This window comes from Chroicocephalus ridibundus, chromosome 13 (genome assembly GCF_963924245.1).
Source record: "Chroicocephalus ridibundus chromosome 13, bChrRid1.1, whole genome shotgun sequence".
Taxonomy (NCBI): Eukaryota; Metazoa; Chordata; class Aves; order Charadriiformes; family Laridae; genus Chroicocephalus; species Chroicocephalus ridibundus.
The window spans coordinates 6857025-6872965 of NC_086296.1; the positions used below are offsets into that span (position 1 = coordinate 6857025).

At 41.8% G+C, this 15941-nt stretch overlaps 1 protein-coding gene across 1 annotated transcript in view; it reads left to right on the plus strand.

Moving 5' to 3' along the window:
- TMEM132B (transmembrane protein 132B) overlaps positions 1-15941 on the plus strand; it is a 260442-nt gene that overhangs the window by 209354 nt on the left and 35147 nt on the right. The window lies entirely within an intron of this gene.

The window sequence follows — 15941 nt, forward strand, 5'->3', positions numbered from 1 at the left end:
GACTACAATGAATTTTGTATAGGGGTGGCGTTTTGTTGTATTACTTATGAATTTCTTAGGATAATCCTAGAAAAATAGTTTCTTTGTCTCAAGTCCAGGGAAGTGCAGTATATTATATATAAATGCTATAAAAGTAGGGTAGTATAGTCATCCTTTTTACATAGTAATCCTGTAACCTATAGATCTTGTGGTAATCTCTCTGTGTAGTTTTCAAGAAACAAGTTCCTCCCCACATTCTGGCTATCAGTCGTGTCATGGGTGAGTGTAGTCCAGACCTGAGCACTTCTTTGAGTTTTCTTCAGATTGCGTTGGAAACCCACATCCTTTACGGTGTACTTTTAACCTATTATTATAACCTCCGTGTAGCTAAGACTGCAGAGGTCCTAATAGATAGCTTGTACTTTGTCAGATAAATTTTCATGTTCTTAGCTGGCTAAAGAATTGCACACAACAAAGTGATTTATTTTGAAGATGATATGCTGGAACAAAAAAATCACCTTCTTATTTTTGACAGCTCTGAATAAGCTTGTTACCAATTTTTGCAATAAATTCCATCCTCTAAATCAAACAAAATTTCATTACATTTTAGGTCCAACAACAAAGACATTCTTTTGCAGTTAAAGAGCTTACGGAACAACTGTACACTTTGTAGATTTTTTTCTCTTTCTGAGATCAATGGGTAGGTGAAAGATGGCAGGCATATGATCCTAGGTAGCTATTGGAAAAGCAGGATGGGTTTTGGCAAAAGCCTTAGTCAGGCAACCTCTACTCGCTTCCAACTTTTTTCATAAATAAGATTCAAGTTATTGGGCAGAGGCAAGCATGCCATTGTATCCTCAGAGAAGTTTTTAGCTTGGGCTTAGTTATACAGTAACGACAGTTAGCAGTTTTCAGACCTCAAAGTGTTTTGCAAAGGACATCAGTGTAATACTCTCTTTTCATGAAAGTGACTGTTGCAATGTTTAGCCTCAGCCGGTGACGGAATAGGTCTCTTCAGTCTCTAGCCTGTGCTCTATAGCTTCTATATTTTCCCTTATATATCAGATGGAGAAATTAAAAATCACATTTTCTGGAAATTAAATTTCCTTGAAAGCCCTTACCAGAAGGAACACGAATGAATATCTTCGTTTGTGACTAATGTAACTGTCAAAGGAACATACTCTTTTGATAAATTTTGCTATTCTCTTTTTGCTGTATAACATACAGCTATTATCTGATTAGTGGCTATTATTTATCAGTTCACAATGAATTGTTTGTATTGTAAACTCAAGCACCAAGTTATATATCATCAACATATTGCTGAGACTGTCTTTTCTTTGCACTGCAGAAAACCAGATCCAGATCTAAAAGATGGTGTATGTGGACTTTTGTTTCTATTAATTGAGTTTCTAGTATTTCTAGGACTTGCTGGAGTTAGAGAATACTGGACTGAACCAAATAGGGAAAGGTCAGGAGAAAGACTCCTATTCCTCTTCCACTAATAAAATTAGTATCTGCAGCTGTCAGGGAGGTGTTCCATTCCAAAACACTGCCTGTTTGAAGTTCATTTAGTTCAGTCAGTCCATATGTATATCCTGTCAAAGCTGGGCCTGAAGTTGTTCTGGTTCCTAAATTTAAAAGGTCCGCTGAAGCTGGCGACTAATAAGACTTGACATGACCTCCGTGAGCAGAGACAAGATTTCCACTTGCAGTTGTGGATTTATACACTTCAAGAAAACAAAGCTCTTGCCCTTTGACCATCTTCCTTTCTCGCTTCTTCAAAATGGGTTGTATTTCTAGGTGGAATCAGACCTGCTCCAAAGCATCTTCAAGTTGATGAGTGTCCTCCCATTCCTTTCAGTAATCTGGATAGAGCAGACCAAAACACAGGCCAAAATTCTGTACAGGTTTTACAAAATTTGCACTATAATTCCCCCTTTTTTTTTGGTAGTGACTAAGTTGGGTATAAATCAGGCCTTCATGTGACTGGTCTCTGAAATTATTTGGGTATCAAATCACTGACAGAAGAGAATGCCTCTGGGACTCTTTCCCAGACCTGGTACCCAACTCTAATATATTAGACTTCATGAACAAAAGCAAAGGGTGTGAATGTGGTCTTCACCGAGTTCATCTTGCCTCACCCTGTGATATAAAATGGGAGTAATGTTATTTTTGTGAAAATTGCAGCATCGTTATAATGGATTTCAGTCACAAATTACCGAGACGTGCTCTCAGACTGAATGCTGTTCAGGCATAATTTTTTAACTGGAAGTATATGTATTGGTTGCAAGATTGAATCCATAACGATTAATTAGCTGAGTTAAAATTTAGTACAGCATTTATGTGCCTGTATTTTTTTCAGAAAAATGCATATTCCCTTTACAAGCCCCTTTGGTAAAGTCAATATTGACTTTGCTTCCAAATTTGTGTTGCCTTTTCTATATAGGTGGAACTGCTAAACCCTCTAATAAGAGTTGTCAGGCATTTTGGATGTAATTGCCTAATCTTAAGCTTCTTTTCACTGTTAATTCTGCCTTTATTGTTTCTTTGTAATTGGAGAGATATTCATATTCTTTTGGGCAGAACAGAGAGTGTTGCATTCTTAACCTTTTATTTCTCTTTAATAGCTAATGATTTAATAGACAGTTAATGAGACAATTCTTTGATCACTGCTGTAACACCATTATTTTCAATTAAGACACGATGAATTGAAGCTAGTTTAAATAAAAACAGACCTTGGCCCAGGCTATTATGTATTCATACAAAACATGCTTCTCTGGGCAGCTACCTAGATATCACCTTGATATAAACACTGGTCTGAGATGGTCAAATAGATAGATGATGTACACGTGATTTATTTGTAGGCAGGAGATGTGAATCTTTCCTATTCCAAGCCGTATATTCCCTCAGCCTAACAGTTTAATAGCTTCCCAGCAAGAGAATATTTCAGTCCACATTTTTCAAAGCCTACCTAATTAGTGGTAAATATAATGAAAAACGCCTATTACTTTTTGACCTTGCATTTTCTGACCTTAGTGCGAATTGATCCTGAAAGAGATCTCACAGCTAAACTTGCTCAGTTCAACTACAATCCCTGGTCCCTGCAATTGCTGGTTCCTACAGTTGGATGTAGGTCGAATACTGACCAACCATTTTAACTTGAACTGACTACCCTCTAAAAATTTTTGATGGAAACATTACTGTAAGTCACTGAAACTCTTATGCTTATTCCATTATTGAAAAGGAACATTTAATGCTGTTGGCATTTGAGGGAAAAGATTAGCTTTATGATTAAGGCACTGAAATGCTTCTCAGCATTAATTTCCATATCTCTTGCTGATTTCCTGTGTGACTGTGGGTAAATCACTCATTCCCCTCGGAATCTCGCTTCCTTATCTGCAAACAAGGCAGAGAAATGCATCCTTTTCTCAGCCTCAGCCTGCTTCAGTAGTTTCTGAAGCTACTGTTGACTCTGAATGGACAAAATCCTTATATCCACCGGAGTCTCATTAACTTCAGTGGTCTTCTGCCACGGACTCACTTGAAGGACTTCCCTCCCATGTCCTGCTTTTCCTGCAAGCCACAGCTAAATAGGGTTGTGAAGATGAAAAGAAAGAAGTGGTGGAAACTTGGTAGAATTTATGCACAAATTATTCAGCTACTCTGGTGGTGGGCCATACACTCAGAGATAAAGGAGCTGTAGGCATGGTGGGATGAACCTTTCTATATGTATGCAGATCCATGGAGCCTTAGTCTTCACAAGTGGGGAAAAAAGCCTTGAAGAAACAGATTAAAGCATTTGTACATGGCAAGGACCTCCTCCGCTCATCCATCCTGCCAGGAAGTATAAGCACTGCTGGAGTTTTGCTGGCCTGTTCGAGTGGATTTCACTTGCTCCCTACTGGCCTTCGAGCCATAGTTAGGAGGAAATAAAGATTTAGACCAACAACAGTGATGGAAGGAACACCTTGAGATGGTTGTATTACAGAGGGAAGTCTAACCTGAGGGGGCTTTGGCACAGTCAATCTTTACAGCTGCTTAGAAGCTCCAAGCAAGGTCCATGCCCTCCTCTTTCTTCCCTGTAAAAGTGCCTTTAAAAGCATGAAGCGTAGGAATTTCACACGAAGACAAATTCTGAAAACGTGGTAGTCATAAACATCACCCACAAAGCAGCACCAAGTGAGGAAATTATGACGAGGACAGCTTCTTAGTCCAAATGTTTATCTCAGTAGTGTGCAAATGAAAGGGAGACAGCTGCCCAATTAATTCATTCTTAGATCAGTCATTTTTTCATGTCCTTTGCGAGTTACGCAGAAATTGACTGATGGTTCAAATTAATCTCTGCAGTAATTCAAATGGCTTCCATGGTGTTACACCATTGACTAATTTAGCCTAATTTTTTGTAACAGAAAGGGCCCTCAATTGAACAGAAGGGAGTCAGAGGGTCTCATCCTGCCCATTTCTGCCCACGTGCAAAGGGCAATGGAAAGAGGCTCCATGTGCCCAGGCAGAGCATGCATTAAGAACAGTGGTGCTTTGATAATACACCATGAACTCCATCTGTGTGAGAATGCACTTTTCTTGTTAGCTTGCTAGAGGAAAGCACTTCAATGAATTATTTTTCACCTTTTCATAATTTCCTGTCTAATTATAATGAAAGTAAAATTCAAACCATTCCTCCCCCCTACTTTTCTAACACAAACCTTATCTTGAACTCTCCATAATTAATCTTAAAACAATAGAAGACCTAATTTTCCTAGCAGCAGTCAGCTAGGCTTTATCTAATGTGCAGTAAAAATAGTGTAAGAAAGTCAGGAAAGGTAATAGCTGAAATAGATTGAATCTGAGGAAGGTTCTTCCCGCTTTCAGACAAAAAGTAGATGAGCTGCTGAGGACCGTATTCAAGAACCCTGGCACAGTTATCTCTGACCCCAGCCCAGAAACTGCTACAAGGAACCAGGGGGGAAAAAAACCAAGGGAAAGGGAGGGATACTGCAGTTCTCCAGTTTAGATGATAGTGATTTTTGGGGAACAATTCCTTGCTGCAGAGTCACAGCACATTCTTAGGACAATTTAGAGAAAGAACCGCCTGCCTGGAGTTGTTAAATACAACTCTTTATGCAGGAGCTCTGAAAACAAAGCCAGAGCTTGTAATTTGCAAGTTCTGCAGCTGCTTCGCCATTAAAGTATGTGATCAAGAATGTAATGTACTTGTACATAAAATGGAGCTAATCTTATTTCACCATCTATCATATTTTTGAGTACCTATCACTACATTACCTAAGAGCTTTATTTTGTGGTCACTCGCGCAGAAATTAGCTCACTCCAGGAGTCCAAACTCTTTCTGGAAGCAGTGAAAATACTCTGTACTTGTTTATATGATGGATTTAGTTTGGTGCCAGTTGGTTTATTACACAATTCATTTTGAACTAGATCTTATTTTTTAAGTGATTTTTTTCTTCTGTGCTTCTGAATGGTTGAAGATTGACAGCCCTGGAGGCTTAACCACTCTGTCTTGCCCCAGAACAGGGGACGGGTCGGGGCTGCGGCAGGCAGCTCTTCAACTAGAAAGCTTTTGAAGTGCGAGTGTTTAATTCGGCGAGTCCGTCTCCCTGTCCATGCTATCCTTTCAATCTCACCTGATTAGTGCCAGTGAGTCAGTACCATCAGCTCCATGAAATCAGCTGTTAACAACCCCAAGTCACTGTCAGCTTCATCCCCATCCGTCCGTGGGAGCTGGGAGGTAATGGACTCTGCAGTCCCTCGCAAAGCCCCTGAAATAATGACTCCCCTGATGCCTGGCAGAGGCAAGAGGTTTACGGCAGTGAAGCATTCCTCAGCTGAACAGAAGGATTACTGAGGAAGTGAGGATCCTTCTTGGGACTGAGGAGTTCTGGTTTACCTCTCCGCTTCACTCCAGACCTCCTCTGTGAAGCTGCTGGTCTGTGTCTCAGTAACGCCATGGTGACGGTAAGGATACTCCTGGCCGAGGGGGATTTATTGGCACGAAACCTGTTGAAGACTGTGCATCTTATCTTTTCTATCTGTAGACAGGTATGCCTAAGTTAAAGCAATAATTAAATATCATTGAGATGCTTGCAATTCATCAAATTTATAAATTAGAACTTCTTATGATTTCTAGTTATTTTGGCCAAAAAACCCCACCCCCTTTGCCCCTGTACAAAGTTCATCTTTATGAGTCATAAAGAGATAGTAGTGCAGAGTCCTCTACAGTATGTCGACTGTTAAATTACGGATTTTGCTTTTTGTTGAAATATCAGAGGTTCTGACATTCAGGTCACCAGATTCTGCTAATTAGTTTTCTAGCTAGACAAAGTGTGATCAGAAAAGAGTAACACAGCCACTTACTGCATATCTTATCATTTATCTTAAAACCCACTGTGGTTACACAGCAACAGGTTGAAATCTATATAGTTTTATGATTGTGCCAAGCTAAAACTTTGGGCCTAGAATCGTATTTGCACACAAAACAGCTCCATGTATAGCAATAATGATGCCGATGAGGCAATCTCACAAAATCACATATTGAAGAATTAATATTCTGTACACAGTACACATTATACACAGTTTATAGCAAATATATGTGTGTATCTTCCTGAAGCTATTTTTAAACACACACAGTCTTCAAAGCCAGCTTGAGAAAACAGTGTTTTGTCTGGGAGAGGATCCGTTAAGAACAGACCATGCCGACATGTGCAATTACACAGATTTCGGCAGAAATGCTTATGGTGTCTTCCAAGGGAGCAGCTGCTGCTTCAGAGGAAGAAAACAATTCTATGGCTTAGCATTTGGCTGCTCTGAGAGCAGAAATGCAAAGGGCACGGATCCCAGCCCTGGGAAACCATCATTAGCCTGAACCGCGACATTGCTTAGGATAAACTCTGAATATTTTATACTAAGAGATGCACAGAGTAAACAACTCGGTCCAGGCTCAACAAAAGCAAATGCAGCAGTAAGTAGCTGTTGTCGAGAGAAAATGACAAACTTCTGGAGGCTTTTTCTCCAAGTTCTGTAGGAAATTAACTCTGCTTTATAAACTGTAATGCAGCTGGCCATTTAAATATTTTAATTGCGGATGCATGAACCTCATGGATTCCAAGCTTTTATCCCTCTTGAACTATCATTCTGGCTGGGAAAATTAATTCAGATTCCCATTGTCATCAAAACCCCTGGGGCCAAAACGTGCTCACAGCTAAAGTCATGCAACTGTGTGAAAGGCATTGGGATGACAGAGGTTTCCCAGAGGGCAAAATTTACTCCATGTGAAAGTTAAAACAGCCATTAGCTGTCAGCTACGGGATGAGAAAAAAGGTCTTTATCATCCACCCTCTTCACTGGTGTGAGTTGAGAGAAGTGGTATTGGGCAGCAAGTGATGCTTCCTGGATGGCATGGCATCCCATTTTAAGGATGCAATAGTGTTCTGGGCACCCAAAATGTACATTAAAATGCCCATACAGTGCTGAATCTTTCACCCACAAACAGGCTTTATTTCCAGAGGACTTTGTGCTGGGGCAGCTCAGCAGCGATGGGCACACCCAGCATCCAAACCTTTGCGTTCCCCTGGCCCTGTGGGTCACAGTCAGATTTTGAATGCAACTTGAGTGCACGTTTTTGTGGTTTAACTTCCCCACACCTGTGTTTTAGTAATGTGTTCTGAGGTGCATTCCCTTGAGATACATAATTGGAGTTGAGGATGGAGATGATGAGGCTGACACGCCACCGTCATTTTGAAATGCAGTTAATTTATTTGACATAAAAAGCACCTACCATTGATAGTAACCAGCTCCCTCTCTCCTCTGGTAGGAGGCATTTTTGTTCTTGCTGGTTTTAATTATTAATATTTTTGCATTCTCATCACACAGAATTGGAAATCAGGATGAAAACTATTTTGATTTCTTTCATAGGAACAGAAACAAGAGGAGAAATAACAGGTAACTAGGCAGATCCGTGCCTTCGTACATCAGGATTGGGCTGTATCTGGGATTTTGAGGGGAACAGGGAAAATCCAGCCTCAAAGAATAAATACTGGATGAATGAGTTTAACAACTCATTAAATAAGGATGAAAGAACAAAACGATTTTCTAAATGGTATTTCTTTTGCCGTTTGCACGAAGGACGGGGAATGGAAGATACGCACTGGGGTGGGGCTTTTCTCTTCTTCCAATTGTGTCACTCCAGTGAGAATGCCCGGCGGCTTCAGTGGGAACGGTGGCTTCAGGGTGAAATAACTGGCAGGATTTAGCATTTTGTTTTGTGTGGTGGATTCTTAAGGTCTGATTTGTACTAACATCACTGTACCGAAACACTCACTCCCACATCAAAGGCTTCCTTTAATTGCTAGAGAGGTGAAGAGTTGCTTTTGTGAGTCGAGTCAGGCTATTGGAGCATGGTCCGGCTGTATCTTTAAAAAATCAAAAGCGTCAAGCAGTGATTAAAACTTTAAAGTTTGCATTTGTTCAATAGGAAACAGAAACTAAATCCATCACCTCTTTATTTTACAACTCCTCAGTGGGGCAGATTTGGAATTCTGTGATGCTTGGCTGGGGAATTAAGCAGCTTTCCACTGAATTCAGTGTGAAAATGAATCACTGTTTTGTTAATATTAGGTTGTTTTAATTTTACTCCTTTGATGAATTCCTCCTGAGGAAAAGCATTGGAAGTGCTCTGCGATTCTAGAACAAACAAGCATATTGCTTGTGTGTTTCTCTTAAAATAGTCAGTGGTCAGACAGCTACTGGAGTCCATGCCCTGGAAGACGAACAGAACTTCAGTCACCTTAGTATTTCCGTTCCAGGCAGCTGGTCAACATTTTTATTTTGCATTTGATACAGATTTGTTCTCAACTGTATGGCAAAAACTTGATTTTGTTTAAAAAGTATGGCAGTTTACATTCAAAAGCACACAGGCGGTACAAAACTAGATTCCCTCAGCAAACTGTGAGGCAATAAAATACTGTTGTATATAAGGCTTTATGCGTAGATACACATACGTATAGAAATTAATAGATGCATTGGGGGGCATATAAATGCCCTTCTCATATATACATATATACACACACACACACACACATACACACACAGACTGTCTGTAGACATATAAAACAAAGTCTTTGCTTGGAAGACTACAGCAGAGTCTGATCCTGTTCTGACATTCTTCTGCATCTTCTTACCTTCTATGCCCACCTCTTTTTAAAAAGAGCCAATAGGCATTTTTACAAACTTTTGTGTATTCCGTCATTCCACAGACAGCACAGCGAATCCTTCCACCCCCACCGCTTTGATCTGCCATCGCCTCTGGAGCTCTGGAAAGGATGGGCTCCACAGCAGGCTGGACGGGTCACCGCTGTCTCATCGGTGGGCTGAAACGGGGGTGCAGCCGCTGGGCGCCTGCTCTGCTTTTCAAAACGCGCCCAGGGCAAAGGTCCCGGCAGTGACTGACAGGTTCGCTGGGTGACACATCCAGGTGGGACAATCCTGAGACCCAGCATTTGTAATTAGCACAGGGAGGCACAGTGTCCACAAGAGTGACTGATGCGGGTGGGTGGTTTGGCTTCCTAAATAGAATGGGCACTTTTAGAGGTGAAACGCTCTGCTTTGGTTCATCCACCCAAAACAGGAGAGTCAGAGCCTGCAGGTCTGCTCTGACCAGTGAATCAGTAACACTGCAAAGTCAGACACATCTATGCTATATATAGATGTATGTATCCCTGGGTATAAAATCTATGTGATATACATTACAGATATAATAATGCTTGCCCCTGTTCTGGTTTTGCAAATGGCCCCATTTACTGAGTGAGAGTAAGGACTGCTCGTGTGAGAAGCATTGCAGGATACGGCCTTCCAACACTAAAAATACATTTTAGGAGGATGTAGCCTGCAGCTAACGAACTCTTTCAGAGGGGATTCCAGCTGCCTGCTGCTAGATAGCACCTGTGATGTCCTACGGGCTGAGCAACACGGTCCTGCCCTGGGCTGGAGAATAAAACCTCCCTTAAAGATGAGCCCAAATCTGAAATGTCATGAGCCAGAGAAAAGGAGATATTGTAATAAACACAGGAATAATGAGCAGAGATGCATGAACTCTGTTCATGTAAGTAACTCACACATGCAAGTGTCAAGAAAAGGCTGTAAAATGCATGTACATTTGGGTGTTGAGTTGCATGCATTTGTACTCAACCCTGACAATGTACTCAACCCTGTATGACAGTGGTGTGGACACAGTACCTACCCTACAGATCTCACCGCTGAACACGAGTTACACAGGGCTTGCTACAATATAGACATTCTGGGAGGTAATCCTTTATTGAGTTACTTGTACAAATAACCAGTGCGGTTTAGCAGAGAGGAGGGGAATGACATTACAGAGGGAACGGAGAATGGAGATGGCCCAGCAGGGCTGCCAGCAAGGGGGAGTTCTTTGTTTGAGCTGCATTGTCAGAAATGATAAGTTCCTAGCAGGAAATGCTATCTCCTATTTATATGGTTTATTTATTTGCTCTTTTCCAATTGCTGCTTCTGAGATTACTGTTTGGATTTAATTTGCAACCCCTCTCCAATGGATCTTAGGTTTTGTCTGAAAATGTAAGAGAAAATCCATAAGACACACAGTCCTTCCTTAGATCTCTTACACTCAGCATTATCCTCTGCAGAGCAAAATTAATGTATGCCCTTCCTTATTGTTTTCCTTCTTAATTCATTTCTTTCTATAGAGGCTCAGCAAGCGCCAATTTTCCAAGCGAGTTTTTAATCGCCTGAGCCCAGCGTGATTACTGTCTTCCAATCTAGTTGCCATTTGATGCAATCAGTATTTCAGAATACAATGATTTTTTTTTCCCCAAAAAACCTGAATGCTGTATGACCAGCCGATAACACTTGCTGCAAAGCCACATAAAATACCGACAGCACTGTGTGAAAGAATATAACCTTTGATTGTGAGGTCTTCCCCAGCCAAGTGCATGAAGGTGATGTGAAACGGTTTCATAAGATAGGGCACAAAGAAATTTATTATTCCGTTCCTAAGAGCATAGGCTGGGGAGGTGGGGAGGGAAGGAAGGAGAAAACGGGAACGCAGCGTGCTGAAGTGTTTCTCACTGCTGGAATGTTTGCTTTGAAAGGGCCTTTCAAGAATACGTGTTGCCAGGGGAGATTTTCTCTCCACATCTTTTATTGCCATCCCACAAATAAAAGATTTCAATACACCAATACTGGAAAACCACAGACTTAAATAGTGCCTGCCATGCTGAAGCTGTAGCCTTTTAGATTTCCCCAACCTGTAGTGAGTTTAGCGTGAGAAATTATCAGTGTAAAATGAGAAAATCCTTCCTTGGAGTAGATCCTTCACTGCTGTGTCTTTAAGCACATTTTGTGCACTATAAATGCCAAGCAAACATTTGCAAAATTTCTGAGTGAAAATCAGGACCCGAGTACCATAAATAAGGACAAAGTAACACAGAAGCAAATAAAGGGTAGAAGGGAATCAGTGGCTGCAAACGTGGGACTGTATTTTGCTTAGAGCGGCCTGCCAGAGTTGTGCGTCTCCTCCTTCCAGCCTGTCCTGCGACACCGCCTGGGTTAGCCTCCTCCTGCAGAGCTCCAGGGAGGGCTTTTTCCTTTGTGCAGCGTGACACTGGGAGGAAACCACATGGATGCAGCTGGATCCTAAATAATTGCACTTAACCGTGGTGAGATGGGGAAGATCCATCCAGCACCCTTACAGTGGAGAGCTGAGATACCAGGAGGCTTCTCTTTTGTGCTATTTGTTTAAGAAATCAAATGCCCACAATATAGGGATGTTTCCCAGTGCGCTCTGTGGATACCATGCAACTATAACTATTTAAGTTACAGCTTGTTTGTTTTTCACAATGTTGTTGGCGAGTACGGTTGTCTGAAGTCTAGTAGACAGCCATTTGCTAAGACCTTCTGTTCTTTGCAAACTTGACAATGTGGCTTGTTTAATCGCCTTATGTTATTATTGATATTTTCATCTTGTGTAACTAATTTTGCTGAGGAAAAATACGTTATTGCCAACTTTGATTTCCTTAATTCTTGTAAGAAAATGCCTCCAGCTTTGGCCCATTTGAAGAATACACAGATGGTTTTTATAGAGGAGCATGACATTGCTGACGGTGTGTGAGTGTCCGAGGGTCAGGATGGGAAGGGATCCTGTTCAGTGAGACTGAAGAGATTTTGAAGGTGGCTGCTGTTGCCTGTCTTTCAAATAATTATTTTTCTGTCTGTCACTGGGTGTTCAGAAAGAGCTGCAGCAAGCTCAGGGAAAAGCCTGAGGTGCCTGAAAATGAAGGTGATTCTAAATAAAGGCGGCTAGGATGAGACTGAAAGACAAGGAAAGAACTAAGGAAAAGAAATATACGGTATCCTGAAAAGCAGGAATCTGGCTGGAGCAGCTCATCCCTTCCCCACTCCCTAACTCAGAGCAGGATGTTGGTGCAAACTTGCCTGACCCCTTTGCTGTAGCTACAGCCACTGCGCGTGTGCTGCTCTCCAGGAAGGCAGAGGAGATAGACACCCACCAGTGCTGCCCCACTGTCCTCAACTGGGTTGGCCTTTTTAGCTCATGAGAAAGGGACCCTTTGTACCAAACCTTTTCCACGGCTTCTGAAGGCTCTGGCAGTGCCTTTCAGGTACTGTAAAGTACGTGAGAGGCAAGCCTCAAGGTGCAGGTGTGTTTTCTAGACAGCAGCCTCTTGAGCAGCACAGGAAACCAGAAGCGAGTTTTGGTTATTTTAGTTTGAATAAAATCTTCGCTGAATAATCCCCTTGAACCTGAGTGCATAGCTAGAAATGAAGTGCACTATAGATCAGCAAGGCAGAATGTATCTGCACAAGAATGGCCCTTAATGCGAAAGTGCCCTGCATTGAACATTAGTTCACTGAAGACTGGTGACCTACACCAGCTGCAGAGACTGTCGCGTTAGGCAGCAAGGCAGGCAGCAAAGTGTAGAAAAGCAAACATCTTACTACCAAAAAAAGGGTGCTCTTTCAAGTTAAATCAATAGAACTACATCTATGAGCTGCATAAAACATGAGACTTTAATAGAGTATTTCAGTAAACAGAATCTAATAGCTTTGGTAGCCACAAACTGCCTTCAGAGATGCCTGCTGCAGGGGCATGTCATCGTATAAAGATGAGATTATTGGCAGGCAGAAATAATTTCCTTTAAGCTCACGAGCTCTCCCCTCCTTGAAAGTTTGGCGTATTTACACTTAAGGAGCACATCAGTGGTGAGAATCCTTGTTTCCTTTTTCATGTTATCCTTTAGCAACCAGAAATAAACTGGACATGTGATAGTCCCTGATACTTGCCACACCGGCCAAAGTGATTTTGATGGAAAGACTCTTTTGGGTTTGTCAAAGATCAGCGCACATCCAGGAACGTGTTCTCTCTCCAGCGTGTCTGCAGGCAGAGCTCCAAGCCGGTACGTTGTAAGCCGGGCTGCTCTAGCAGCGTAGGCAAAGGTCACAAGAACATCCTCACTCTGCCCCACTGCTGCGCAGTGGTAAAAGACATCTCCTAGCAAGGCAGGAGGTTTGGAGAAGTCCCAGTTACATTAGAAGCTCGAGAGCTCATATTTTAATGGTGGTTTTGATAATCCATCCTTAGATGTTGATATTTCCTCAGGCACAGAGGGAGACACCTCCCGTGTGGCTGCGTATCCCACTGCATATCACATCGCAGTGCACTTCTGTGCAAGTGTAGCAGGCTTCGAGACATTGCCCTGCTCTTAAATGTGTCAGAAGGGTCATCTTGGGCACTCATCACCATCCCACTCTCTTAAGCCCGTTCTGAAAGTCTGTATGTGTGGAGAATAAGACAGGGGAAGCCACACAGCTGTAAGCTCTAAGAGCTTAAAGGGACAAAAACAAAAGAAGAGCTGAAAAGAAACAGCTGAAAGGGAAGAATATGAAATCTATGGTTACTGGCAGCAGGTGTAGTTAAAATCCCAAACAAAACTTCACTAAGCCCTCTTTTGCCACAGCAGTGGGAGATCAATGCAAGAAACTATTAGAAGATTTCAGGACGAAATAGGAAATGAAGCTACAGAAGAGGAGGTGACAGTGTCCTATCACAGTGTCCAACGTTCACCTGCAGCATGAACACTGTAAAACAAATAATCCATGGGATGTCAGCTGAGAAGCCAGTATTAAGAAAGCTCCAAGATCTGTGAAGAAGAGTGAACGTGAGTTTATTAGAGAAAATAAAGGCAAAATCATCTAGAAAGCCTTCAGTGCTGATTTTCACAGAGTAGAGAACCACAGCATAGCACCCGTTACCCTGCGGTAGGGATGCCTGGGTTACAATATTAGTTGCACAGGATTTGCGTTCCGCTTGGGCAGAAATGTGGCAGCCATAGCACTGGATTACATTGTCTCGATTTAATTTGTACAAATGGGGAAGGAAGTGTCTCCAGGGAACAATAGTACAAAAGGAAAAGTATGCCTTAATTAAAAAATGAGATCTGTGCCTCACATTAACTTGTTTTTTGTAGCTATAGCGAGCTAGGAGATGGAAGTAAGACAACAGTCTAGCATTTCATGTGAAAGAACTTTCTGTATTTGTGCATGGAATACCTCCCATCTGGACTGCACCTCTCCGATTGTTCATTTAATCATATCCCTCTGAGGAAGCCCGCTTGGGCCTGGCAATGGAACAAAAATTAATTCAAAATCTCTGCTAACTTTAAACTAACGAGTTTGGGTCACAACCACAGCAAAGAATTCATCTGGGGCTAACTGACCCAAGCCTGCAGTACATGTAGTATATGTAAAATCATAATGCATCTTAGCAAAACGTGTGCAGCTTAGTCACGTACATTTGCCAGTGCTGTCCACCTGCTTTGTATTCAGATTACCTACCTAGTTTATTTCCATTTTGCTTTCCCTGTCTCTTCTTCTAGGGATTTTTAACACAGGCTTTCCCTGTCCTTTTTTAAAGAGATTTTTAAGAAAGCACCATTTTTAATTACACCATTTCCTTTTCAGACACAATCTGGAAGTATTGTCTTTTTTTTGACATTGTCTATATCTTCACGCATTCAGTAGCTCTATACGTGTAAAAACAGCAACAAACCCAACAGACCTATGGTCTAAGCACCTGTTTGCCCCGGTGTCCGAGCGGCCTGCAACTCTGACATCATTCCACCCTCCGAACAGGGAGTGCCAACAGCCCTCTCTCCTGCAGACAGGCACCAGCCGTACGGTCTAATGAAGCTGTCAGGCTCCTCCTATGGGCTGTCAATGGCAGAGCCTTTAAACGAACCCGTGTTTGCTGAGGTCCATACCAGAGGCTGTTAGGGAACACGTCTGGGTGAAAAGGCAAATGCGGCATCATGAAAGAAATACAAAGAAATGCACATGAGCAAGACAAGCAACCTCTCCTGGTGTGCTCACCCTTTACGCTGCTGATTGAATATAATTCCTGTTAAGTCCATAATGTGCCTTTAGGCTTTATGGTTAGCAAAGAGAAAACAGATCCGTATGTTTTCTGTGATTATATATATTTTTATGTTGTACATAGCTTTTACATATACTTGTCTTGCGATGAAGTCAATTGGTCTAACTTTAAGAAAGAAACCTTTTTGTTCTGTTCCCATGTTTTTTTCACATTCTTTGACTGTAGCATGGTTTTTTTGTATCGACACAGTCCTAAGGGAAGATATTAAAAAAAACAAACCAAAAGAGGAAAGTCCAGAAGTACAACAGAAAACTTAGGCAGCATTCTGCGGTTTGTCACTTATCTTTCATGCATGAGTTGGAATTGTTACTTTTGCCCAGATTCAATAGGGGAACTGAAGAGCTTTACAGCTCTATCTTGGCATTTAGATAGAGTTCATACAAGTACATGCACTGTGGCTGTAGATGGGAGAAAGACTGACAGAGAGGAAGAACACTCATTTGTAGCTAGATTTTATCAGGGTCTTATT